Genomic DNA, 27947 nt, shown 5'->3' on the forward strand with positions numbered 1-27947 from the left:
AACGTGGCCAGGTGCCCACCAAAAGATCACCTCCTTGCCACGGCGTTGGGGCCACTGCAAGGAGTCGTGCATGAGCTGAGTCAACGGGTCTACCGGATAGATTTGGTGAAGTGCTTGCAGTGCACTAACAGAGTCGGAACAGACAAGAAAACTCGTACGGTGATGTCTGTGAACCCTCTCCAGTGCCATCAGAATGCCATATAACTCCGCATCATAATTTGTAAATTGTTCTGGAAGACGCACTTTAAAAACCCGATCAGGGAAAACCAGAGAACAACCGAGAGGATTCTCCTGCTGGGATCCATCTGTACAAATAACGATGTTGTTGTTGTTGTGGTCTTCAGTCCTGAGACTGGTTTGATGCAGCTCTCCATGCTACTCTATCCTGTGCAAGCTTCTTCATCTCCCAGTACCTACTGCAACCTACATCCTTCTGAATCTGCTTAGTGTATACATCTCTTGGTCTCCCTCAACGATTTTTACCCTCCACGCTGCTGTCCAATGCTAAATTTGTGATCCCTTGATGCCTCAAAACATGTCCTACCAACCGATCCCTTCTTCTAGTCAAGTTGTGCCACAAACTTCTCTTCTCCCCAATCCTATTCAATACCTCCTCATTAGTTACGTGATCTACCCACCTTATCTTCAGCATTCTTCTGTAGCACCACATTTCGAAAGCTTCTGTTCTCTTCTTGTCCAAACTATTTATCGTCCATGTTTCACTTCCATAGATGGCTACACTCCATACAAATACTTTCAGAAACGACTTCCTGACACTTAAATCTATACTCGACGTTAACAAATTTCTCTTCTTCAGAAACGCGTTCTTTGCCATTGCCAGTCTACATTTTATATCCTCTCTACTTCGACCATCATCAGTTATTTTACTCCCTAAATAGCAAAACTCCTTTACTACTTTAAGTGTCTCATTTCCTAACAAATAACGATAAACTATGCTAAATACGCTACTGGACATTAAAATTGCTACACCACGAAGATGACGCGCTACAGACGCGAAATTTAACCGACAGGGAGAAGATGCTGTGATATGCAAATGATTAGCTTTTCAGAGCATTCACACAAGGTTGGCGCCGGTGGCGACACCTACAACGTGCTGACATGAGGAAAGTATACAACCGATTTCTCATACACAAACAGCAGTTCACCGGCGTTGCCTGGTCAAACGTTGTTGTGATGCCTCGTGTAAGGAGGAGAAATGCGTACCATCACGTTTCCGACTTTGATAAAGGTCGGATTGTAGCCTATCGCGATTGCGGTTTATCGTATCGAGACATTGCTGCTCGCGTTGGTCAAGATGCAATGACTGTTAGTAGAATATGGAATCGGTGGGTTCAGGAGGGTAATACGGAACGCCGTGCTGGATTCCAACGGCCTCGTACCACTAGCAGTCGAGATGACAGGCATCTTATCCGCATGGCTGTAACGGATCGTGCAGCCACGTCTCGATACCTGAGTCAACACATGGGGACGTTTGCTGGACAACAACCATCTGCGGGAACAGTTCGACGACGTTTGCAGCAGCATGGACTATCAGCTCGGAGACCATGGATGCGGTTACCCTTGGCGCTGCATCAAAGACAGGAGCGCCTGCGATGGTGTGCTCAACGACGAACCTGGGTGCACGAATGGCAAAACGTCATTTTTTCGGATGAATCCAGGTTCTGTTTACAGCATCATGATGGTCGCATCCGTGTTTGGCGACATGGCGGTGAACGCACATAGGAAGCGTGTATTCGTCATCGCCATACTGGCGTATCACCCGGCGAGATGGTTTGGGGTGCCATTGGTTACACGTCTCGGTCACCTTTTGTTCGCATTGACGGCACTTTGAACAGTGGACGTTACATTTCAGATGTGTTACGACCCGTGGCTCTACCCTTCATTCGATCCCTGCAAAACTCTACATTACCGCAGGATAATACACGGCCGCATGTTGCAGGTCCTGTACGGGCCTTTCTGGATACAGAAAATGTTTGACTGCTGCCCCGGCCAGCACATTCTCCAGATCTCTCAGCAATTGAAAACGTCTGGTCAATGGTGGCCGAGCAACTGGCTCGTCACAATACGCCAGTCACTACTCTTCATGAACTGTGGTATCGTGATGAAGCTACATGGCCAGCTGTACCTGTACACGCCATCCAAGCTCTGTTTGACTCAATGCCCAGGCGTATCAAGGCCGTTACTACGGCCAGAGGTGGTTGTTCTGGGTACTGATTTCAGGATCTATGCACCCAAATTGCGTGAAAATGTAATCACATGTCAGTTCTAGTATAATATATTTCTCCGATGAATACCCGTTTATCATCTGTATTTCTTCTTGGTGTAGCAATTTTAATGGCCAGTAGTGTACATAAAATAGATGAAAACAAAATTGTAAAAACCACATCTGGAGTACAACTTCAAGCTAAAAATGACTCTGAAGATGAAGTCTTACAGACTACACATTTAGCTTTCAGCGAATCTTAACACGTTGCAAATGTTTCATACTGACCTGTGCTCGGAGGTATTCTAACCTTGAAAGGTGATAGTTACCATAAAAAAAAAAAAAAAATGCGTCGGACTGCTTTAGGAAATTTGTGTCCGAGCAAAATGGGTCAAATGGCTCTGAGCACTATGGGACTTAACATCTGAGGTCATCAGTCCCCTAGAACTTAGAACTACTTAAACCTAACTAACCTAAGAACATCACACACATCCATGCCCGAGGCAGGATTCGAACCTGCGACCGTTGCAGTCGCGCGGTTCCAGACTGTAGCGCCTAGAACCGCTCCGCCACTCCGGCCGGCTGTGTCCGAGCACTGATCGTTCGTAGGGCGGCCCTGATAATTCTAAGGGGTTAGTTTCTGCCTGGGAAGTTCTTACATACCTCAAACTGAGCACTCAGAAAAGTTGTAGATTGCCTGACGCTGCCTTCCAGACGAGACGCGGCAGCTGGTTAAGTCCGCTCGGCCGCTGAGGTGCAGAGTGGATCTACGGGCGGTCGGACTCCCGGATGCAGCCACTTGTTTGGAGCGGCGTCCGGCCGCGGGGCGTCGTGACCGCGGCCGCGCCTGCGCCGTGCGCTCTCCAGGCGCCTACCGGATATCCTCCCACACCACACCGCGCCACGCCCACACACCCACCCACCCACCTCAGTCTGCTGCAGAGATAACGAGCCGTCGGTCACAATCTCGTCGGGCGTCAGGCCTGAAAGAACAGACACCACGCAGAATCCGCAGCTGTGATACATATATAATCTGAAGGGCATTGCTGTTGTCGGCTGCGACGAGTGAAAATATATACCAGTCCGGGATTCGAAACCGGGACCTACTGCTTACTAGGCAGGTACGTTAACCATTGCACCATCCGGGACACAGCGCTACCGCAACTGGGCGGACGATCTCAGCAAGTCTTTCGGCCGAGCCGGCCGGGGGTGACCGAGCGGTTGTAGGCGCTACAGTCTGGAACCGCGCGACCGCTACCGTCGCAGGTTCGAATCCTGCCTCGGGCATTGGTGTGTGTGCCGTCCTAAGGTTAGTTAGGTTTAAGTAGTTCTAAGTTCTAGGGGACTGATGACCTCCCATGTGAAGTCCCATAGTGCTCGGAGCCATTGCCTTTCGGCCGATCCACATTCCCACTGAGCGCCACCTGTCAACAGTCCCTGTCCTTTTTACTCCCGTTAGCTTCTCTGAGATTCACACAGGAGGTCGGACGTATCTCTGCATCCGTTGGTTGGTTGGTTGGTTGGTTGGTTGGTTGGTTGGTTGGTTGGTTGGTTGGTTGGTTGGTTGGTTGGTTGGTTGGTTGGTTGGTTGGTTGGTTGGTTGGTTGGTTGGTTGGTTGGTTGGTTGGTTGGTTGGTTTAAAAGAGTGGGGAAGGGACCAAACAACGTGGTCAACGGTCTCTTGTTCCGAAGGAAACAGTGCCACAAGGGTGAGAATAAGACAACGAGACTTACAACACCAAACAGAATGAAACGAAAAACCACAAAAACGACCGAAGGGCAACAAACACTTAAATGGACAAACGGGAACAAGAAAACCACAAAGACGCAAGGAACAGGTAGAAGAGGTTGAAACAAGAAAGCAGGTTACCATGGCTGGTTCAAATGGCTCTGAGCACTATGGGACTTAACTTCTGAGGTCATCAGTCCCCTAGAACTACTTAAACGTAACTAACCTAAGGACAACACACACATCCATGCCGAAGGCAGGATTCGAACCTGCGACCGTAGCGGTCGCGCGGTTCCAGAGTGTAGCGTACCATGGCTGGCTGACCATGAGTATCAGAAGGAAAAGCCAGCCACTCTGCAACACAGTAAAACCTCCACCCCGAAAACACTAGGGTGGAAGACACACAGGGACAAAGGACATGCGCTAAAACTTAGAGAAAATGATAAAACCCACCCACACCAATAAAACGGAGAACTGAACCTGTTGTCGCCCAATACGGAAGGTAGGGTGCTGGGAAAGTTAAAAGGCCGCCGCAGAGCGGCTAAAAGTGGGCAGTCCAGCAAGAGGTGGACGACTGTCATTCGTGAGTCACAGCGACGCCGAGGTGGGTCCTCCCTACGCATGAGGTAACCATGCGGTAAGGCCAATACGGAGACGACAGAGAACCACAGAGTCCCTGCTAGAGGTGTTGCACACATTCGTAGTTAACGTAATGCCACGCAGCTTGTTGTGCGTACTGAGGTTATGCCATTCGTCTCCCAAAGCCGCAAAACCTTGCGGCGGTGTAATACTGAACGCAGATCAGTTTCTGAGAAGCCGATCTCCATAAAAGGTTTCCGCGTAGCCTGTTTGGCCAGCTTGTCGGGGAATTCGTTTCCTGGGATTCCGACGTGACCTGTGGTCCAGAAAAACACCACTGAACGACTGGACTCCTGGATGGTCGCTACCAAACGATGACTAGGGTAGCACTGGTCGATAGCTTGTAGGCTGCTCAACGAGTCAGTACACAGAAGAAGTGACTCACCTGGGCATGACCAGATGTCCTCAAGGGCACGAGATACGGCCGCCAGCTTTGCAGTGAAAACATTGCAGCCATCTGGCGAGGAGTGCTGTTCTGTAACCGCTCCATGAACATAGGCAAAGCCAACGAGACCATCAGCCATCGAGCCATCGGTGTAAACCACTTCATGGCCCCAGTACATGTCGAGAATCGAGAGGAAGTGACAGCGGAGAGTCGCAGGCTTAACTGAGTCCTTAGGGCCGTGTGAAACGTCCAGGCGAAGCCGCGCCCTGGGTGAACACCAAGGAGGTGTTCGTGAATGAACCTCAAGTATAGGTGGTAAAGGCAACGACTCCAGTTCGGAGAGAAGGGATCGCACACGAACTACAATTGTAAACGCTGACCTGGGCCGCCGATGAGGGAGATGAACCACCGATGCCGGACGGGGTGGCCGAGCGGTTCTAGGCGCTACAGTCTGGAACCGCGCGACCGCTACGGTCGCAGGTTCGAATCCTGCCTCGGGCATGGATGTGTGTGATGTCCTTAGGTTAGTTAGGTTTAAGTAGTTCTAGGGCATTGATGACCTCAGAAGTTAAGTCCCTTAGTGCTCCGAGCCATTTGAACCATTTTTTTGTAATGTTTTCAAAGATCCGGACGTCAGTACGTTGATGCAACATTATGCTTCCCCACACCGTAACATCTCGACCACCAGAAGGATCATGTTCCGTCTCCAGATTTTGTGTTCAGTTATCTGGTCCTAAAAAATGCTACAAAAAAGAAAATAAAAATATGAGTCGCGCCTTCATGTGGCCGGAATTGGACAACGGTATTTGCGGAAGTGGATGCGAGAGCGAGCAGCAACCGGTCCCGTCCAGCCTCAGACACCTCAATCGGACGTATCGGGTAAGTGGTCAATTAAAGAACACCTTAAGAAATCAGGTGGTGGTCATTGACAATAAAACAGCGATTAAGAAAAGTCTATTAGCTCTTAACACTTTTGCAAAAGGGCTGCCGATGTGTGGATGTCAACTTAACACGATGTGCTGCTAACTGACCAAAGAGACCAGCCGCATGTAACCACCGAGAATGTAGCGTTCACCTGATGCTGCAGTTCACCGTAATGTATTTCATTGAAAACGTGTAATTTTCATCGAACGATACGATGATATACACCAGAGGAAACAAATTTCAAATCGTGTACAATCGTTCTCGGTACGTTACTTGGATGATCGCTTACCTCCCAAGTCCCGGGGATGTTAAACTTTTTTGTGGATGGCAGATGTAGCATCATCGAACGGAAAGAGTTTTCTTATCTTCTGTGGCATCTGGCGTAATGTCACGTTATCATTACGGCTCGCTTATCTCTACAGTCTCTTGTAAACAATGTTTTTCGTCATCACGTAATTATGCTATTGTTTTCTTCTGACAATACAGAAAGCTGACAGAGATTAGATGAGGCGTCACACAGTTGTTCGAGAATGTTGGCGGTAAGGGTTCTACGACGACGTTTACACAACGGAAAGAGAACACGGAAAGCTCAAAATCTTTACGCAAGTCGCGTGTTATCAGAGAACGTGCAAACACTGCGTAACCTTGTTGTTACGTGTATAAGCAGTTGTTGTGCTACTGACGGGAGTAAAAGGACTAACATGGAACGGCTACTAGCTACGCGACGACATCAAAGCCCCATATTGTAGGTCTCACATCCGGCTCTTGAATTGTTCGGTATGTATGTTCATGCAACAAATGTGGTTCTAGATTATGGTATTTGTCACATCTGATTACTGCTACAAAGGTGCCTAGTAGCATGTTTTCACTACGAAGATCAAGGACGAAAGTCCTGCATCAGCAGCAAATATGAGACTCGGGGATAAGACTAAATAAACATGCTTGTGCAAGGGAGAATTACCATGATTAGGGAAATGTCATGAAAGGCCTAGGCCCCGGTAACTAACGTCACTTACCTCTGGACAACAACATTATTTTTATATATTTTCTTTGATAACAACAGGTCCCCTTTGAAAAAAAAGTGGAGAAATTGGAGTTAACTGCCATTACAGGCGTTCAAAATAGTGAGACAGCTACAATAAAAACTTCAAACAAACTCAAGAAATAAGACCTTAATAATACTGCCCTTTTTAAAAAATTTAAATTAAACAGTTTTAAATAAACCAGAGAATTAAAATAATTAAAACAATTCTAGATCAATTTCTTCAAGCGATCGTGAAGCCCAAGACGTCAGGCAGACCCAAAGAGACTAATGTTAAAGATAACAGGGATTACCCGAAGGGTTTACACAAAACTTTTTACAGTAAAACCTAGAACAAGAACGCAATATGCATTAAAGAGAGAATTTCCTGTGGGCAGCCAGTTAATCAAAGGCATGTTGGCTGACAAGAAAATTTCGTTTGTAGGGCAAGTCAGATAACATATACTCAACTCTGTCATAGACAGCCAGGAGGCGCGACTGCAAATAAATAGCAAGCCCCGCTAAAAAATGCTCGAGAGACGATCACAGGGCCGCAAGTGACCCACGCCCACGCGGAAAGAAGCCACCGGCACGGACTTCTCACCCAGAAACTTAGTTAAGTGGTGTTAACAAACAAAGTTAAGTGCCCGATTGGATTATACTACAAGTAAAGTTACGGTTTAACCATGATTGCACTTACAGAGCGTTTCCTGTAAGTTCATACGCCCTAGGAAATAAGCTTCGCTAACAGAACTACAGAAAGGGAGCTATAATTCGGCCCAGGAATAAATGTTATAAACAACCCGCTTGGGTCTTGCCATAGAGCTACCAACATGCTCAAAACGGCTGTATAATAGTAATACTAGAGTGTCCTCCAGCTCCTAAATCATCGTGAAAACAAACAGTAAAACTTAGAACAACTGGTGCTCTTGCATCAGAATTTTAAAACACTATTAGCGGGCGACGGCACTATATGCTTGTCGAACTGGCTGCCAGCGATTCAGTTGTCGGGAACGGTTGCCGCAGCTTCTAAATGCCTGAAACTGTCAATGACATCGCTTTTCCCACCAAAAACTGCACTGGTATAGTTCGTATTGCAATTACCAACACGAAAAAATGAAATATAAATTTACATCCGTGAAATAAATCTTTGGCACTCTTCCAAGTTGTCAACATCGTAAAAAAATTACTTTGTCGACGAAAAAGTTTAGTGTTACGGATCCCCAGCGCTCCCCCAGAAAAACAGCACTGCATACGACCGTTTAATTCTGTTTCTCGACATTTACGGCCCCCATGTGTCTTATATAAAATTACTTGTCTCAGCATCATCTACGTCGCTCGGGGGGTTCCCAAGCGTCAATAATAATCTACCTCAGGGCTTCACAACATACGTGCTCGCGGAGCAAGCTGTGAGCAGCAAGGCGCGAGCACGGAGCAGCGCGAGCACGCTACCCCCACTACCGGACCAGAGCGGAGAGTGGGGAGAGTCACGTGGGGCACACAACAGCTGCCGCCAGTCAATGTAAATCCGCGGCCACCTGCAGGGATATCACTCACGAATTATTACTGCGACAAATGAAACAAATAAAAGAGAATGTACACGTGCCACATAATTTTATTAGCTTAGTATATACCTCTGCATTCGTATTAATTTGTGAACTGTTACACAATAAAAGGTGTCACTGAAATGTGGGATTCTCGGTTATCTTGTACTTTTTGCCCTTTACAATTGCGTCTGCGTTCGGAGTAATTGTTATTGTGCATTGTAGGCGCAGCGTGCAGTTTAAATTTCGATCAGGCAATGCGTTTCTCAGGCGCGTCTTGTTACATTTCATTGCAGAGAACAGTTGTTCACAAACATACGTGGAACCGAACATTGATATTATTGTAGCCGCCAGTTTGTGCAAACGAGGAAATCTATCCTGAGGGAAGTGTCTGTAGAATTCCAAATTTTTTTCTTGTTCTGAAATTTGTCTCTGTATTCTCTGTCACACTTCAGGTCAATAATTTCTAGTTCCAGCTCAGGACGAATCTCTTCAATATTCGCTGAATATGGAGAGGAGAACAGATCAAAATCACTGTCTAGTGCTGTCGGATCTTGAAAGCGTTGATCAAATTCTTCCTTAAGGGCAACTAAACCATTTTAATAACGTTCACAGTCTTTGTGAACATCTTGCATGGATGATAATTTAGGAAAATGAGCTAGATTTCCTGTTTCCAGCTGACTCACCCAAAGTGTCAATTTCATTTTAAAAGCTCGTATTCGATCTATGAAATGAGTAATTAGCAGATCTTTACCTTGTAGTGAAATGTTCAAAGCATTCAGATGGCTAGTTAAATCTGCTAAGAACGCGAGATCACATTCAAACGTGCGCGCGCATTTCCCCTCCCTCCCCTCCCTCCCTACTCCACGACCTTCCACCTGCTCGCGCTCAAAACCGGCCAGTTGTTAAGCCCTGATCTACCTGTATGTATGTCGATAGTGGTTAAATGGTTAAGAAGAGTCAGGTACCAACGGACGTACGGTAGCGATGATCTGTAGCGTCGTAAGACCTAGGTGTTTCGGATTTTCGAACTGGAAGACACTGAATACTTCTGCTTGCGAGACGGCCGCAGTGAAGTGTGGATGGGCCAGGTGGAATGAGGCGCGCTAGCGTGCTTTCGCGCCCCGCGCTTTTTGTGCAGAGAGAAGCGGCGGCGCGGTTCCTTCCGTCCCTTTACGACGGACCTGCACCTACCCGTGAACATTGTCTCAGCAGATCATCAGTAGGGAAGCCGAGTGAAATGTACTGTACTTCGACGTGAACCAGGCTGCAATTAAAGTCACTAATCTACGTTTCGGGAGAAACACGAAATGAAAGGTTGGAAATTTTGTCCTCAATTGATATATTCTCAAACTTAGGTGAACAAGTATCACTGCCAAGCCCGTGCTAGTTTTAACTCAGTCACTCACAATCCCTTTCACTCACGTTAGCAAGTTTATGGTGTTGCATTTCCCGGAAACGTAATAGCTGCAAAAATACTGATCGATAATGCTCGCCAAATATTAAGACTGTCGGTACCTAATGCAGTTACAGTTTTTAGCCACCGACCTGCTCAATACGCCACGCGGAATATATGTCTTATCTCGTCACAAAATTCACTAAAAAATTCCGAAATTTCTGCACAAACATCGGAATAATTATGCCGTCACTTTCCAACACTTTTGATGTATGAAACACTGCTAGATCAGGCACATTATCGTTTCCATCGGAACTACTACTACACACGTCCGAACTGTTTCATGGCTAGGCTCCCACACTTCTCTAGAATACTCTGTCTTCTCTACCAGCAGAGAAAGGCGCGCGAAGAATATTGCTTTACCTTTGGTCAGTTTACTCACTAGCCAATAGCAAAACAACACTCTCCCGCGTCAGTCCGCGCTTTTCATCAATAACCAATCGCAAAATAGTAAACCTAACGACTGCAATTGTTACTGACGTAATTGTCAAATATGCGGAAATTATGTTTATGCATAAAGTTATTTACTATTGTTATTTATACCTGAATTAACTTTCCCTTTACCATAAACTTACTTTACAAATCTATTCTACAAAAATCCCCTTTGTCCACATCCATACTTAAAAAAAATGGCTCTGAGCACTATGGGACTTAACTTCTGAGGTCATCAGTCCCCTTGAACTTAGAACTAATGAAACCTAACTAACCTAAGGACATCACACACATCCATGCCCGAGGCAGGATTCGAGCCTGCGACCGTAGCGGGGTTGGGTTGTGTGGGGAAGGAGAGCAGACAGCGAGGTCATCGGTCTCATCGGATTAGGGAAGGAAGTCGGCCGTGCCCTTTCAAAGGAACCATCCTGGCATTGGCCTGGAGCGATTTAGGGAAATCACGGAAAACCTAAATCAGGATGGCCGGACGCGGGATTGAACCGTCGTCCTCCCGAATGCGAGTCCAGTGTGCCAACCACTGCGCCACCTCGCTCGGTAGACCGTAGCGGTCACGCGGTTCCAGACAGTAGCGCCTATAACCGCAATGCCACTCCGGCCGGCATCCATACTTCTTCGAAATGTTCCCACACTAAATCCTACTACATAACTCGTTAAACAATTATCTTCACATTAACCTTAAACCACACTCACGCATCATTCTTACTGCTAAAACACATTTATAACATTTTACATACACAAAAAGACATAACAACACTTTATGAAAATAGTAGAACAGTTTATGAAAAACATTCTACTACTTTAGTGCACTCTACCGGGCACAATCGAAACTAAATCAGTCCCTTAGGCCGGTATTACACTATCAAATTTCTTTGTCAAAGATTTGATCAAAGATGTGATCAAATATTCCGTCAAATATATTTGACAAAGATCTTTGACGTAGCGCTAGAAGGGGTATTACACTGTCATCATATTTTTCGTCAAAGTTCAAGATGGCTGACAACAACAACTCGTTATTAACCGCAGCAGTTGAATGTACCACAATTGCACTGTGTGCATATGCGGAAAAGAAGCGGGGGGGGAGGGGGGAAAAAAGAAACATACCTGGGTGAAGCCGTGGGTTTTACGACGACAGGCCGGCCGAAGTGGCCGTGCGGTTAAAGGCGCTGCAGTCTGGCACCGCAGGACCGCTACGGTCGCAGGTTCGAATCCTGCCTCGGGCATGGATGTTTGTGATGTCCTTAGGTTAGTTAGGTTTAACTAGTTCTAAGTTCTAGGGGACTAATGACCTCAGCAGTTGAGTCCCATAGTGCTCAGAGCCATTTTACGACGACACGATAAAAGCATTCAACAAAAATTGTTACGTGAGGTTATAGTGAAGGATGTCAAGTCGTACATCAATTACTTAAGAATGGATGAGCATACATTTCTGTATGTGCTCAATGAAGTGTATCCTCATATCACAAAGCACAATATTCACTTAAGAACTGCTACATCTGCAGAAGACGGGCTCACTGTAACACTCCGATTCCTTGGTACAGGAGAGGGTTAGGTTAGGTTAGGTTAGGTTAGGTCAGGTCTGGTCTCCAATCTTCGTAATCTGTTTTTATATTCAGCGTGCCTCACGTTGTAAAGCGCCTCATCAGCTTCATACATCTCTATTAATTTTGTAGTTGTCGGCACACACTAATTGTATTTACCTGCAATGTTTATAAACACACTACAGACGACAGAATGCAGCGATGCTAGCGCTCCATGTGGTAACATGTCACATTGCGGTGAACAGAAGACAAGCGACTTCTTTGATCAAATCTACAGCGAGGCCCTAGATTTGATAAAATATTGAGCGACACTTGACAAAGTTCCCTATTACACCATCAAATATCTTTGAAAAGATACTGGACAAAGATTTTTGACAAAGAAATTTGATAGTGTAATACCGGCCTTATCGAATACTGTCCCCTATCGGCTGATACATAAACTACGTGCGCGTCCAGTCTCGCCTCATCATCTGTCACTATCCAGCTCTGAGACGCATCTACCACTTAACCGCCTCCAAGGCAGGATCGTTACACGGCGCTACGCCTCAGAGAAACCTACGAACCGCAGAAACACTTGCCGCGCTGCAGCACCCCGCATCGCCTGTGCGTCCCAGTGGCGTCAACTAATCCAAAATCGGGCTGCATTTACGCTACTGGACGTGTGTTTCTCGGTCGTAATAATGTAGTGGAGTCCTCCACCAATCCCCTGCAGAATGACGTAAGAGCGGGTAGTGTGCAGCCGGGACAAAGGGCACAGACATCTTGCTCAAGCCGGCCCGCCAGGTAACCCGGGCGCCGACTTGCGAAACGGATCGGAGACAGCGGGGCGCGGCGCGGCGGCCGTGTGTGGGCAGCCGTGGCGACGCTATCTGCCGTCATCTGGAGCCGGCGCTCACACGACCGGACTCGACCGGCTCACACGACCGCGCGCGCTCACGACCGCGCGCCCGGCCCGGGTCGTTGCCGAGCCGCCGGCGGGCCCGGCCAGAACAATTCCAATAGCCGCGGCGCGCGCGTCGTTAATGCGAGATCTCGCATCGCTCCAGCTCTACACTTTAAATTAATGTGCGCGCCGCGTATCTCTGGAGCCGAGCCGGACGAGTTCCCGGAGAGGAGTCGTAATATTTAAGTGCGCATTCCTGCCTCCGCCGCCGCCGCCCTTATCGGAATCGCGGGGTGGGCCGCCGAAGAATAGGCTCGTTCCAGGATGGCGCGCTCGCGCGTGGGTGGTACTGGAACTGGACGCGCCGGCCCGCGGCTGCGAGACAGCATCTCCAGCTCCAGCGCCGCCGTCGCCGCCACTCGTCAGCCGCCGCGGCCGGCCAGCCAGCAAAGCTTCAGGCTGTCGGCACACGGGCCGCGTTAGCTGACCTTCGCGTGTATCTGTGTATGTGTTTAGTGGTATCACTTTGTGGTGTTTCACGTTGAGGAGACACTGCCGCCAGAGAAACACAAAATAAGGTCTGACACATTTCGCCACCGTGCAACGAAAGGTTAAGAGGGGTAGGACGTCAAACGGGCCGACTTGGAGCAGGAGAGGCATCACAGGGCGTTTTAATTTCCACTGTCTACAGGGTGTTACAGAAAGGTACTGCCAAACTTTCAGGAAACATTCCTCATACACAAATAAAGAAAAGATGTTATGTGGACATGTGTCCGGAAAAGCTTAATTTCCATGTGAGAGCTCATTTTTAGTTTCGTCAGTATGTACTGTACTTCCTCGATTCACCGCCAGTTGGCCCAATTGAAGGAAGGTAGTGTTGACTTCGGTGCTTGTGTTGACATGCGACTCATTGCTCTACAGTACTAGCATCAAGCACATCAGTACGTAGCATCAACAGGTTAGTGTTCATCACGAACGTGGTTTTTCAGTCAGTGCAATATTTACAAATGCGGAGTTGGCAGATACCCTTTGATGTATGGATTAGCACGGGGCAATAGCCGTGGCGCGATACGTTTGTATCGAGACAGAGTTCCAGAACGAAGGTGTCCCGACAGGAAGATGTTCGAAGCAATTGATCGGCGTCTTCGGGAGCACGGAACATTCCAGCCTATGACTCGCGACTGGGGAAGACCTAGAACGACGAGGACACCTGCAATGGACGAGGCAATTCTTCATGCAGTTGACGATAATCCTAATGTCAGCGTCAGAGAAGTTGCTGCTGTACAAGGTAACGTTGACCACGTCACTGTATGGAGAGTGCTACGGGAGAACCAGTTGTTTCCGTACCATGTACAGCGTGTGCAGGCACTATCAGCAGCTGATCGGCCTCCACGGGTACACTTCTGCGAATGGTTGATCCAACAATGTGTCAATCCTCATTTCAATGCAAATGTTCTCTTTACGGATGAGGCTTCATTCCAACGTGATCAAATTGTAAATTTTCGCAATCAGCATGTGTGGACTGACGAGAATCCGCACGCAATTGTGCAATCACGTCATCAACACAGATTTTCTGTGAACGTTTGGGCAGGCATTGTTGGTGATGTCTTGATTGGGCTCCATGTTCTTCCACCTACGTTCAATGGAGCACGTTATCACGATTTCATACGAGATACTCTACCTGTGCTGCTAGAACATGTGCCTTTACAAGTACGACACAACATGTGGTTCATGCACGATGGAGCTCCTGCATATTTCAGTCGAAGTGTTCGTACGCTTCTCAACAACAGACTCGGTGACCGATGGATTGGTAGAGGCGGACCAATTCCATGTCCTCCACGCTCTCCTGATCTCAACCCTCTTGACTTTCATTTATGGGGGCATTTGAAAGCTCTTGTCTACGCAACACCGGTACCAAATGTAGAGACTTTTCGTGCTCATATTGTGGACGGCTGTGATACAATACGCCATTCCCCAGGGCTGCATCAGCGCATCAGGGATTCCATGCGACGGAGGGTGGATGCATGTATCCTTGCTAACGGAGGACATTTTTAACATTTCCTGTAACAAAGTGTTTGAAGTCACGCTGGTAAGTTCTGTTGCTGTGTGTTTCCATTCCATGATTAATGTGATTTGAAGAGAAGTAATAAAATGAGCTCTAACATGAAAAGTAAGCGTTTCCGGACACATGCCCACATAACATATTTTCTTTCTTTGTGTGTAAGGAATGTTTCCTGAAAGTCTGGCCGTACCTTTTTGTAACACCCTGTATACTTTTAGAAGTAAATTCATAAAACTTTGTCAGCATGACCAGGAAGGATTCAGAATTTACAATCACACCAGTGGAAGTTCGAAAACATAACAAAATATTTTTTTTTTACATGTGAAATTTTATCATTTTTTTCACTTACTAATGGCAGCATTTGTTGCTATAGGTACACTTTTCTTTATAAGTAAGAGAGATTCTTCGATGAATTTTGCACAACATACAAACCATACTCAAAGGTGTATGAAACTCTAGAATTTTAAAAATCTATTAGAAACTGTGGTAAAAATTGAGGTAATTAACTAGAAAATTTGCGTTTTTTCTAACCATGAAGTTTAAAATTTAACAGCTCATTCGTTTTTTCATAAATTAAATAAATTCTAGAGTTTCATACCCCTGTAAGTATGGTTTGTATGCTAACTTATGAAGAAAAGTGTACCTATAGCAACAAATGCAGCCATTAGTAAGTGAAAGAGTGATAAAATTTCACACGTAAAAAAAAATTTATTTTGTTATTTTTTCGAACTTCCACTGCAATTAGTGTGAATCCTGATAAAGTTTTATGAATTTATTTGTAAAAGTATAGACAGTGGAAATTAAAATGTCCTGTGATGCCTCTCCTGCTCCAAGCCGACTCATTTGACGTCCTACCCCCCCCCCCCTTAAAATGATAAACAAGAACGCTCTCCACATCACTTGCGGAACTTGGGAGACGCCATATTGGAGTTAGTCATTTTCTGTTGGATCCATATTTGGTGCTTCTTGTATTATAACGTCTTCCTCTGTGGACGATATGCGAACAGTAAACATAAATCACACTTCGACTACACAGAAACAGAAACTCATATATACACAGCGATAAGAGACCAAGAAAAATTGGCACAATTAAATGCAAACATACATACATTATATGAAGATGGTGATACCGTCTTGATATAGTTAAGGCTGACCGGCCGTTGACCTCCTCCTTCTGTGCGGATGCACACGCATTGCCCGAATACTTAGGGGAGTCGGTAAGATTGTCTGCCGCGAGTAATGAGTGTAACGGGCAGGGGCACTACGAACGTAGTGCGGGACAATAGGTTGTGAATGTGGGTCTCACGGGAGGCGTGGCAGAGATAAGTCCCTGCAGTCGCACTATCCTGTCTGTCCTCGGCGACTCAGAAGGATGGCCGGCACGGTAGCTCAGCTTGTTCGGTCAGAGGGCTGCTCGCCCTCTGTAATAAAAAACTGAGTAAAGGAATCAGCGATCAACTTGACCGGATGTCTTGTGACGTCCGCCCAGACCAAACGCAACGAATAATACCGAACAAAATAAAAAAGAGGATGGATAGAGCGTCTGCGATGTAAGCAGGAGATCCTGGGTTCGAGTACCGGTCGTGTTATACATTTTCAACTGTCACCGTTCATGCCTATCAATGCCTGTCAACAGCGTTGGGTCTTGATTTCATTATCATTTCATACGTACATTAATCCTTATTCCATACATCATGAATACGACATTTCGTAATTATGTGGAACGTGTCACTTTAACATAAATTTTCTTTCACATAAAATAACGAATTAATTTTTATTTTATTTTATTTTTACAGTTACTGCTTCATATCTAAGAATTCATCTATTGAGTAGATGGAGTTGTCATTCAGAAATTCTTTTAATTTGTTTTTAAATGTTGGTTGGCTACCTGCCAGACTTTATACTATTTGACAAATGACCAAAGTCATTTTGGCAGCATAATTTACCCTATTTTGTGCCAAAGTGAGATTTAATTCAGATTAGTGAAGTTCATCCTTTCTTCTACTGTTGTAGCTATGGACTTCGCTGTTATTTTCGAATTTGGAATGGATTATTAATGGCAGATTTCACAAGTGAATATATGTATTGCGAAGGTACTGTGAATATTCAGAGTTCCTTAAATAAATGTCTGCAAGGTGATCTTGGGCGGACTCCAGCTATTATTCTGATTACATGCTTTTGTGCAATGAATACTTTCTCTCTTAGTGACGAATTGCCCCAAAATATGATGCCATATGAAAGCAGTGAATGAAAATAGCCAAAGCAGGCTAATTTACTGATATGTTTATCTCCAAAATTTGCTATAGCTAATAGCATAAGTAGCTGAACCTAGCCGTTTCAGCAGATCATCGCTGTGTTTCATCCAATTCAATTTCTAATCAATGCACACGCCCAGAAATTTTGAGTATTCTGTCTTAGCAACACACTTGTGTTCATAGTCTACATTTATCAATGGTATTATGCCGTTTACTGTACAGAATTGTATAAACTGTGTTTTCTCAAAATTTAGTGAGAGTCCATTTGCAGAGAACCACTGAATAATTTTCTGAAAGACATTATTTACAGTTTCCTCAGCTGATTCTTGCTTGTTGGGTGTTATTACTATACTTCTATCATCAGAAGAAAGAACTACCTTTGCATGTTCATGAATATAGAGTGATAAGTCGTTAATATATATTAAGAACAATAAGGGACCCAAGACTGAACCCTATCGGACACCATACTTGATACCTAACCGGTTAGAGGACTGCCGATTTTTGCAGACTATCTGTACTGTTAATTTCAACCTTCTGCATTTTTCAGTTAAGTATGAATTAAACTATTTGTGCACTGTCCCACTCATACCACAATACTTAAGCTTATCTAGAAGAATTTTATTATGCATTAACAGAGAGTATTTCAAAAACTACATTCGAAGGATACCTGCGGACACGACATAACGGGTATGTCTATATGCAAGGTAACAACAGTCTCCAGAGGGCGGACAGCGAAACTCACGGTGACAGCGATAACAGTGACAGACACTATCAAGAGGAGGAGGAGAAGGAAGATGAGATGTAACAGTAAATAAGACACCTAGAATCATGAGTCAGACACAACATGTCAAAATGCACAGACAAATTTTAAATATCAGTTAAATAAAAGTCAAGAATAGCGATACTGGGGTAAATGCAGTGTACGGTGCTGGAAGTCTACCAAGAAAGCACATAGTGTTGCACATGGATAAACACCTAATGTTCATGCAGAGGATTAGCAATATTATTTCTCTACTACTTACTGTAAACTGTACTGTTGTGACTGGCAGTCAACAGCTCGAAGAAACCATTCCGAGGTATTCACTGCCAGTCACAGTCGGTGATGACACTAACAAATCTCTCCGCCATCCTATCATCTTTTTACCTTCTTCTTTAGGTAAGAAAATTTTATTTATATTTCAACATCAAATTATTGTTTTTTTAATTACTTAAAAAATTATTTATTCCATGTCAAATGTTGCAGATAAAAACAAAACAGATAACTACAAAAAAGATGACAAACGAAATCTGTAATATGTACTCTCTCTTCTCAGACATCAGGTAGCAGGTCTTTAAATATACGATAAATAAATAAGTAATTATATAATAATAATAATAATAGTAATAATAATATATGCCGTTTCTAAGCATCAGTACATTGACGATTTCTCGAAAACTCTTCGTTTTTGGTACGATATGTTGTAATAAAATGATGGGAAACCTCATACTGGGGGTTAAAATATTTTCATATTTATTTATTAATAACTTACACGTTCAATAAAATTCTTCTGGGTTTGAGTCCGCATTGTCATCTGCAAAATTCTGACGTTTCGGCGGCTGTTGCAAGGCGCCTTCCTCAGGGTGTATTGCTAACTGCAATGCACCCTGAAGAAGGCGCCCTACAACAGTCGCCGAAACTTCGGAATTTTGCAGATAACAATGCGGCCTGAAACCCAGAAGAATTTTATTGACTGTGACAACGGCCGCGGAAGCCTACGTTTACAACTTACACGTATTGAAAATTTGCCGTTTTGTGGCAACGGATTCGTGAAGAATTATCAAAAAAATTTTTTTTTCTTGGCAGGAGTTGTTGTCATTAACTGACAGTTAATAACGTGTCGGGATTTAAGCATTATGGCGTGGTAATATAAAAGTTCACAAGTTGCTGTAGTTCAGTATGGTGTAGTGATTAGAGATGCCGAGTTTCTAAATCATCGGTAGTAGGTTCTCGCCCTCCTGTACCCATTTTTTTAAAAATTCACCTTTGCCTTTTTTAAAAGTGTGTAGTCTTTCTTATTAATTTAACAACTGTGCACTGGAATACATAATGAGAGAATGGTACAAGGACAAACCAAAGCGGATAAGAATTGGAAGTGCAAAAGATGATATTAGCTTAAAATGCTTGGGATTCGCTGATGATCTTGCTCTCCTAGCCAACACCGTTCAAGAAGCCAGGCAACAAGTGAAATCACTACAAGAAATAGCAGAGAAAGTAGGCCTTAGAATATCATTTGAAAAAACGGAGATTATGCTAACTGATCCACCACTTGCAAACAAAATTACAATAGGAGAACAGGAAATCAAAATTGTTGATAAATTTAAATATGTAGGCGAAATAATAACATACAATCTAAATGAGAAGCCATCATGGCAAAATAGAATAAAAAAACTGAACTATGCAAATTACATTACCAAACCTACATACAACAAAAAAAGCCTCTCTATAGATGCAAAATTAAAACACTATAAAACAGTTACACAACCAGAAATAACGTATGCAGCTGAAACTATCTTCAAAACAACTAATACAGCAGAAATTGACAGAATACTAAAAATAGAAAGAAGAATAATTAGGACATGTATAAATAAACTAAATGGACACTGGAGAATAGCATCAAATGAAACAGTATATAAGAAAATAGAACCAGTCATGAGCACAATCAGGAAGAAACGCATCTCATTCTTTGGACATCTGATGAGAATTCCAGAAAACAGAATTAGTAAAAAAATAATACAAAAATTGTGGAATAGCAAGAGCGACATTAAATGGATCACAGAAATTAAGGAAGATATAAAAGAACTTCAAATTACAGTAGATGACCTAAAAAACAAGACTGCGAAAACCAGAATACTGCAAGACCCGCAAACCAGACTACAAATGAAAATCAATAAAAGGAGTACAGGAAGAGTTGTCTCAGATGAAGAAAGAAAGAAAATATCTGAAAGAATGAAGAAATATTGGGCAGACAGAAGAGCAAAACACCTTTCATATAAGAATAGCCTCTAATAATTATATTACCTAAATATATTAAGTTATTGTTGAACCAAATTGTATCCATGTGTAACAACTTGTTTAGAACTTTGTATTTTTGACTACAGCGGTCTAATGAAGGCCATAAAATAAATAATAATAATAATAATAATTTAACAAATATATTTTCTGTAATATTCAACGTCATGTAAATATAAGCTGAAGTCTTTAAATATAAGCCGAAGTCTTTATTGACTGGACATCGAAATTTCATTTTCGTTTTATTAGTAAATTGAAGTTTTTAAAAGTGTGTACCAGAGGCAGCACAAAATACCCAGCGTTTGGACAAGCGAGAAAATGTGCGTTTTAGCATAGTTAAAGTAGGAATTTTACGCGCGTCCGTTTTTTTTAGACAGCCAATAGCTGTCGCTTCAGAATGCTGGCGCCGCAAATCACGTTAACCAGCACGTTCCATGTGACGATCGTGCTGTGTGTCGAGCGACTGAATTTCCTGCCCCGTTTCACGTCAACGTCAGCTTACTCGTCCGGTGTGAACACGGCTTTAGGACATCCTTACAAGGCACTTGAACTAAATTTCTGGGTACCAACGATGCCCGTCTCCCTCCATAATGTATTTAAATATTGTTATTCTTATCTCCCTACAGGTTTCCCCCTCTACTGGGAACATCTCCGTCATACGTACTTCGGAGCTTCCGATGCCTCGTGCGAAATCTCACTTGTAGCCACAGCCAGAAATTACGTAATGTACGGAGCACGAGACAAATTACGCGACTTATTGCTCAGCAAATTTAATCGGCAACGCGAGACAGGATTAAACTGGATGAAATCTTATCGGGCTGTTGTCTCAGTGTTTTGACGTCTTGCCTTCTCGTTTTGTTCAGGTCAAGTGTCGAGAAAGAGATGTTACGGTCGTTGGTGATGGGTGAAGACGTGGTGGTGGTGGTGGTGGTGGTGGTGGTCGTCGTCGTCGTCCTTCAGCTGACAATGACTAGGAAATTCGTCGAAACGCCGTCGCTAAGGCCTCGGGCCGCAGCCACCCGTTGTGGCTTCTGTCAGAATTTTTATGCAACAATTTTATTGCTAGTTAACGCATGAAATCATTTTAAAAGGTGCGGCCCTCCGGTAACCTCTACTTCCACAATGTTGCTTCCGAGCCAAAACTATTAGTCATCCCTCTCATAGAGGATTAAATTTCTCACTACTCCAAAGGTAATAATTAAAGCCGTTTACCTATCTAACTACTCAGAGTTCGGATCACTGGACTAGAAAATGTACAAGTACTGATCACACACAGCTTCCAACGGGCCAGTAGCAGCTTCGGCCGATGCTCCTCACAAGAACAAAATCGGAATAGGGTTCAGAGACAGAGCCACGCTAAAAAACTGCACTCCAATTTCCACGGAAACAAATGAAATTCGTTTAACTTCAATTAGCCTTAGCCAAGTTCGTCACTTACATCCAACATCTCTCCCAGCTGACCAGTGACCCCACTCTCTGCTCTGAGGCATTATCCTACTGAAAAAGTCCACGCACACTAAACCAAAACATTCGCGGCATAACGCCACGCCCTTTCCCTTTCTCGGGAACGTTCTTTCGAATGCTTTGTGGGCTTTCTGCTCTGGAAAACTGATCTCGAGGATCAAAAAGTAATACTGACTCGCCACTTCCGAAATGATAAACACTTTCAAACACAGTCTATGCTCCACGACATACCACTTCAGTCCCACTTTGGCTGCCGATCAACACCTCGATTTGATAACCTCCAAATCGCTCCACAAAACTATTTAGCATTTAGGCCTCCAGGCAGTCAGAATAAGGAGCTTATAGCGCTTCTTTAACTTGCTTCTTCCTGCCGAGACTTGAAGAAGCCTTATTTTTATGTTGCTGATGTGCCAGTCTTCAGTTGCTATTAATATTAATCGTTTTTAAGTTGGGACCGTCTATTTGCAACTAAAGAAAGAAAAACTGACGGTCCTAACCTAAAAATCGTTACTACAATTCAGTAAGTTTCTCCGTAACGTGTGCTGGAAAACATTGTCTGACACGGGAAAATTACTCCCCCCCCATAAATCATCATTGTCGGCTCCGATCAAGACCCATCTACGAGGATTAGGAAAAGACCGGCGCATCACCTTTCCCTGCAGCCGGATTCTGGCCGTGGCGACCAAAACAGTTAACATGACTAGTACGCAGGCCCAGTCTGGAAATACGTTACTTGCTGCTCCTTATCAAGTTAACTATTACTAAATGGTTTCCCGCTTATGTTCCTAATTTTTTCGTTCTTATGGTGAAGGTATTCAGTAGACGTCTTACCTCACTTAATGGTTCATTATATGCATTGTCGATAACCAACTGCAACTGTGGTTTGAATTGAAAGTTTATGTAAGTACAATATACAACCAGACCCTTTTTGAAATTGCTTCAGTTTATTACCATCAACCAATTGTAGAGCCCCGGCAGCTTAATCAGATGGACGTGGTACCGGAACGTATTGCTTGCTTCTAAGTACATCTCGCGGGAGGATCATGAAGGTCGGATTACAGAGCTTACGTTTCTCAAGGAGTCTTGCCAACACCGTTCTACAAATGCTCCACTCGCAACTTACGGCAAGAAAGGAAGAACGAATTGATTGTTGGTGTTAATAACTATCATCCTTCTTTACCTCCTCTGCATTATTGCAGATGACGTGTCACTGAGCACATTTGTTCTGTGCATGCAGTACACGCCAGGCGCCTAGTTGTTTCCACTGCACTGTGTGGAATATGAAGGTTCTGTTATAGTTCACTAACCTGCTGTCTTCAAGTTGATGTCCCCAGCGCAGAAAACAGCACGCACGTCGTAGGTTCTGCATCTTGAGGCTGAAACTGATTTTTAGCGAGGTTCTGTTCTGAAATAATTATTGCTTCTTTGGGATGCCACTCGCGTATTTTAATATAGCCACACGAGAAGACTACATGATCTTAATACGACACCGGTACAGCAAAGTACATGATCAAACACAATGTTTACGAAAATGTATCTTTACTCTATTTGTGGCACGTGTCTGTGCCTCATGACTACCGGAGTTCAAATGGTTCAAATGGCTCTGAGCACTATGGAACCTAACTGCTGCGGTCATCAGTCCCCTAGAACTTAGAATTGCTTAAACCTAACTAACCTAAGGACATCACACACACACATGCCCGAGGTAGGATTCGAACCTGCGACCGTAGCGGTCATGCGGCTCCAGACTACTACCGGAGTGAATCTTTTAATACTGAATATTGGCAAACACATCCTGCCACAGACAAGATCACTGTACACCTCGGCTGCCTAATCCAGAGAGACGAACAGGAACTTAAATAAAAATTCGAAACACATCCTACGACCGACAACATGTCTGTTCTTCTCGACTGGCTAATCCAGACTCACGAACAGCCCGAAACACTTCGCGCGCCATACCAGAAAAGGCGTGACCCGAACGCTTCCAAAGTGCTTCGTCTGCAATTTCGTCAGTCTTTTGTTTTTGATTTAAATCGTTTTTAATAATTCTAAAATGACTGGTTGATAGTCAGCTGTTGAGAGATATTTATATTAAAAAGTGAAGTCATTCCAATGAGTAGTTCAACTAATAATAATAACTATACTTTAACGTTTTGGCGTCCTTGCTCCGAACACAGCAGCCAATCACAGAGCAGTAGCATTATGCAGGCGGTCTTTCTCACGGGAATGGTACCGAATCTAACATCTGTCACAGGTACCTCACACCACATTTCGTCATCTATATACTTCTTGCATCTCCACTGCTCTGGGAACAGCTTCTTGGAGCCTAATATGATAACTGACTAAGCCAGAAGTATTACATACTGGAGGAATTTACAGTGCAAATCACCCACCACTATGTACCACAAAGTGGCATATGTAGATGACTGGTAAAGGGCCTCTGTTCTGTGGATCAGTTCTACTTCTTCTTGCGTAGATAAACGCAATTGCGCTCTTTCCCTACCAGTGGAAATTTTTCGTTGCTCATCGTACGTATGTGCGGCAGTAGCTGTTCTCTGTGATAAATTGTGATCAAGAGACGGGATAATCTATCCAAAATTTTTGTATACGTCTTGACAGGGAAACCATCAGGCGCTGCAGTCGTATTGAGAAATAGGAAGTGGTTACAAATCACACTACGTGCAGAAAAAAATGGCTGTACATGGAGTACTTGTGGGCAGAGACGAACCTCGTGTCAACGCTCCTGTCGCTCCTTTTCTAAAACGACGGATGCTTTAAAGTACAGGGTGGCGCACGAAATGTGTTACCAATTGTTTCTTTCACCTTTTACGACGCACATTAGATATCCCGCTGGGATCTCTACAGCAGAACTTGGAAAAACAAATGAGTTACGAAATGACGTGTAATTCACGATACTGCCGCTAGGAGGCTAGTAAGCAGCAATGGCTGACAATGGAAGACTGACGACACAGCAACGATCGGCAATTGTGTTGCTTTTTCATGAAACGAAAAGCCTTGTTGTGACTTAGAGGCGTTTTCGACAACAGTTCAACACACGATGGGTCCCTTGCAAGAAGACCATCCCCAGGTTATACGGTAAATTTGTACAGGAAGGAACAGTATTGGAAGCGAAGCGATCTCGGCCTAAGTCTGTCTGTTCGCCGGAGAATATTGAAGCGGTACGACTTGCTGTACAGAGAAGCCCCGGGAAATCGTGTAGAAAGGCAGCACTGCAACTGGGAATATCCAGACCCTCCGTTCAACGCATTCTTAAAAGTGACCTCCATATGTACCCATACAAGATGACCTGTACACAGAAGCTCACTGAAGAACACAAGCAGCAGAGACTACTGTTTGCTCAGTGGGAGGAGGATAGGGAAGAAACTCTCAACAACGTTTGGTTTTCAGACGAAGCGCATTTTCATTTAGACTGTGTGGTTAACAAACAAAATGTACGCTTTTGGGCCACTGAAAACTCCACAGGTGCTTCATGAACGACAACATTATGCTCAGAGGATTACAGCGTGCGCAGTAATTTCCAGTCACGGACTTATTGGACCCTTTTTCTTTGAAGAAACTGTGAACAGCGAGCGTTATTTGAGCATGCTTCGCAATAGCTTCTGAAGTGTCGGCAGAAGTGCCAACACCGTGTTGTTTGAGGAAGCCGAAATGCACGCTATAAACTCACGCAGGCTGGCGTGAGGTCTGAAACAGGATACGTAATGAATGCTATAAAGAAAAGTACGTAGCTTCTGGAATACTTAACTTTAATCCATAACTGGTGAACATTGGTCTTGTTACTGTACATGCTTCATTAGATACATAACAAAGGAGAAATGGCGCCTTGCTAGGTCGTAGCAATTGACTTAGCTGAAGGCTATGCTAACTATCGTCTCAGCAAATGAGAGCGTAATTCTCAGTGAACCTTTCCTAGCAAAGTCGGCTGTACAACTGGGGCGAGTGCTAGTAAGTCTCTCTAGACTTGCCGTGTGGCGCCGCTCGGTCTGCAATTACTGACAGTGGCGACACGCGGGTCCGTCGTATACTACCGGACCGCGGCCGATTTAAAGCTACCACCTAGCAAGTGTGGTGTCTGGCGGTGACACCACAGCTTCATTCCACAGCTTCTGGCTGCTGCCTTGCCCTTCAACACGCAGTGGTTCATGCAAGATGGAGCAAGGCCACATACTGCAAACACTGTGTTGGAGCTTTTACAGGAGCATTTCGACATGCGGATCATTTCACTCAGGTTTCCAGGTCGCTTCAATGACGGACGAAATTGCCCCCCGCCCCCCCCCCCCCCCCCAATAGTCCAGACCTCAATCCATGTGACTTTTTTCTTTGGAGGTACCTAAAGGAAAAAATTTTCCCGAAACGTCCACATGATTTAATGGAGCTCAGAAGACTTATTCTTCAAGCTTGCAGTGAAATTACGGAAGACATGTGCCGTAGGGTAATCACTGACTTCAGTGCTCGTTTGAAGGAAGTTGGGAAAGGAAATGGTGGACATATTGAGCATTTGCTGAGTTAGAACAAATCTCCATGGACGGCTCTTCATTGTAGTATATGTTCCTTTCAGATTGTATTGACAGTAAAGTTTATATTAAAAAACAAAGTGGTAACACATTTCGTGCGCCACTCTGTAGAAACTCTGTGTTACATCGTTAGTCTTGTGCTGTAGTAATGATCTGAGTGTCGTGTGTGTGTGTGTGTGTGTGTGTGTGTGTGTGTGTGTGTGTTTGTGTGACGTGGTGCATCGCAGAAACATCAGCTGAACCGCGGTATAATAGGGCGCCCCTTCCCTTGATGCTGTCTTGTAGATGGGCGGCCGCAGGTAACACGGGAGGTCCGGACGAGCGGGCAAGTCCCTGCAGCTACACACAGCCAGGGGAACAGCCAGCCGCGCAACGCAGACTTACGAGCGGCACGTGAGTGGCGCGGGAAGCTCGGAAAAATTACAAAAGCAGGTGGGCGCCCGGCGCGGCCTAATGTATGGAAATGAAATGCGACTCCAAACACGGCGTCCGCTTTAATTGCGCGCCACGGCGTCGACAAACAGACGGCCGGTCACGCGAGCCATCCGTCTCTCCCTCCTGCCCTCCCCCCTGCACCAGATACTGTTGTCCGCCTCCCTCCCAACTGCCACTTGCTGGCCCGTCTACGCACTGAATGGTCCCAGGCATTCAGGGTCAAACTTCTACAGGTGCTAGAGGATGCTAAACTTAAGTGTCGTGGCCTTAGAAACCAGTGGCAGGAAATGAATGTTTTGCTCGTAATTGACGTAAATAGCTTAAGCCCATAACAGTTCAGTGTTCCTCGTCTGGCGGCTGTTGTCACCCCCCAGAGCCGGTGTACGAGGGAAGGCGGTGTTGGTCAACCTGGTTTAGTTTCTGTTTTAAAATGATTTATTTTTTAACAAGTTTCTCAGTTGTGTGTGTGTGAATGTAAGGGGCCGGCCGAAGTGGCCGAGCGGTTCTGGGCGCTACAGTCTGGAACCGCGCGACCGCTACGGTCGCAGGTTCGAATCCTGCCCTTGGCATGGATGTGTGTGCTGTCCTTAGGTTAGTTAGGTTTAATTAGTTCTAGGAGACTGATGACCTCAGATGTTAAGTCCCATAGTGCTCAGAACCATTTGAACCATTTTGAATGTAAGGATTACATGTATGTCATGCAGCATCATTACTGTGTTGTATTCAGTAGTTACCCATTTATTTAATATTCTGTTCAACATCATATTATGAATATGAAGGCCATCTTAACAAAATTACTCTAATTGCACTATACTTATAATATAGCGTTTGCTGGTCTAGAGGAATGAATTACAATCTTGGTTATTAACTGTATAATTTCGCATATCATTTCAGTTGAAATACCTCAGAATTGATAGGCTGGTCTTTCCCTAATCCTCCTAAGTTGGTCACGGGCGGAGCCAACATTGCTAGCTTACAGATTTGTGATTTCCCGTGATGGCCATTATTTCTTACATCAGTTGCAAGGAAACTTGTGTAAGTCCGGCTAGGAATCAGTACCTTACAGAAGCTCTGTTAACGAGAGCAGGAAAATGCCATTGAAAATGCTTACATTGTGCTCATGATTGTGAGTGGCTGGAATTCCTGAAAGTTAAATAATTTCTCGGAGCCTTTTGGGGAACTCTGGAAATCGAGAAGTTGCCGAGAATTCTTACGGGTTGTATGGCCATGGTCCATGGAACTCATGCCAGTCGGCAAGACTCAGCACAACCAAGAGCACCTCCGAAGATGTCCAACATAGCTTTGCACGAAACATCACGGATAGAAGAGTTCCATGGACCACGGGCATACA

The sequence above is a fragment of the Schistocerca nitens genome, chromosome 4, assembly GCF_023898315.1.
Source record: "Schistocerca nitens isolate TAMUIC-IGC-003100 chromosome 4, iqSchNite1.1, whole genome shotgun sequence".
NCBI lineage: Eukaryota > Metazoa > Arthropoda > Insecta > Orthoptera > Acrididae > Schistocerca > Schistocerca nitens.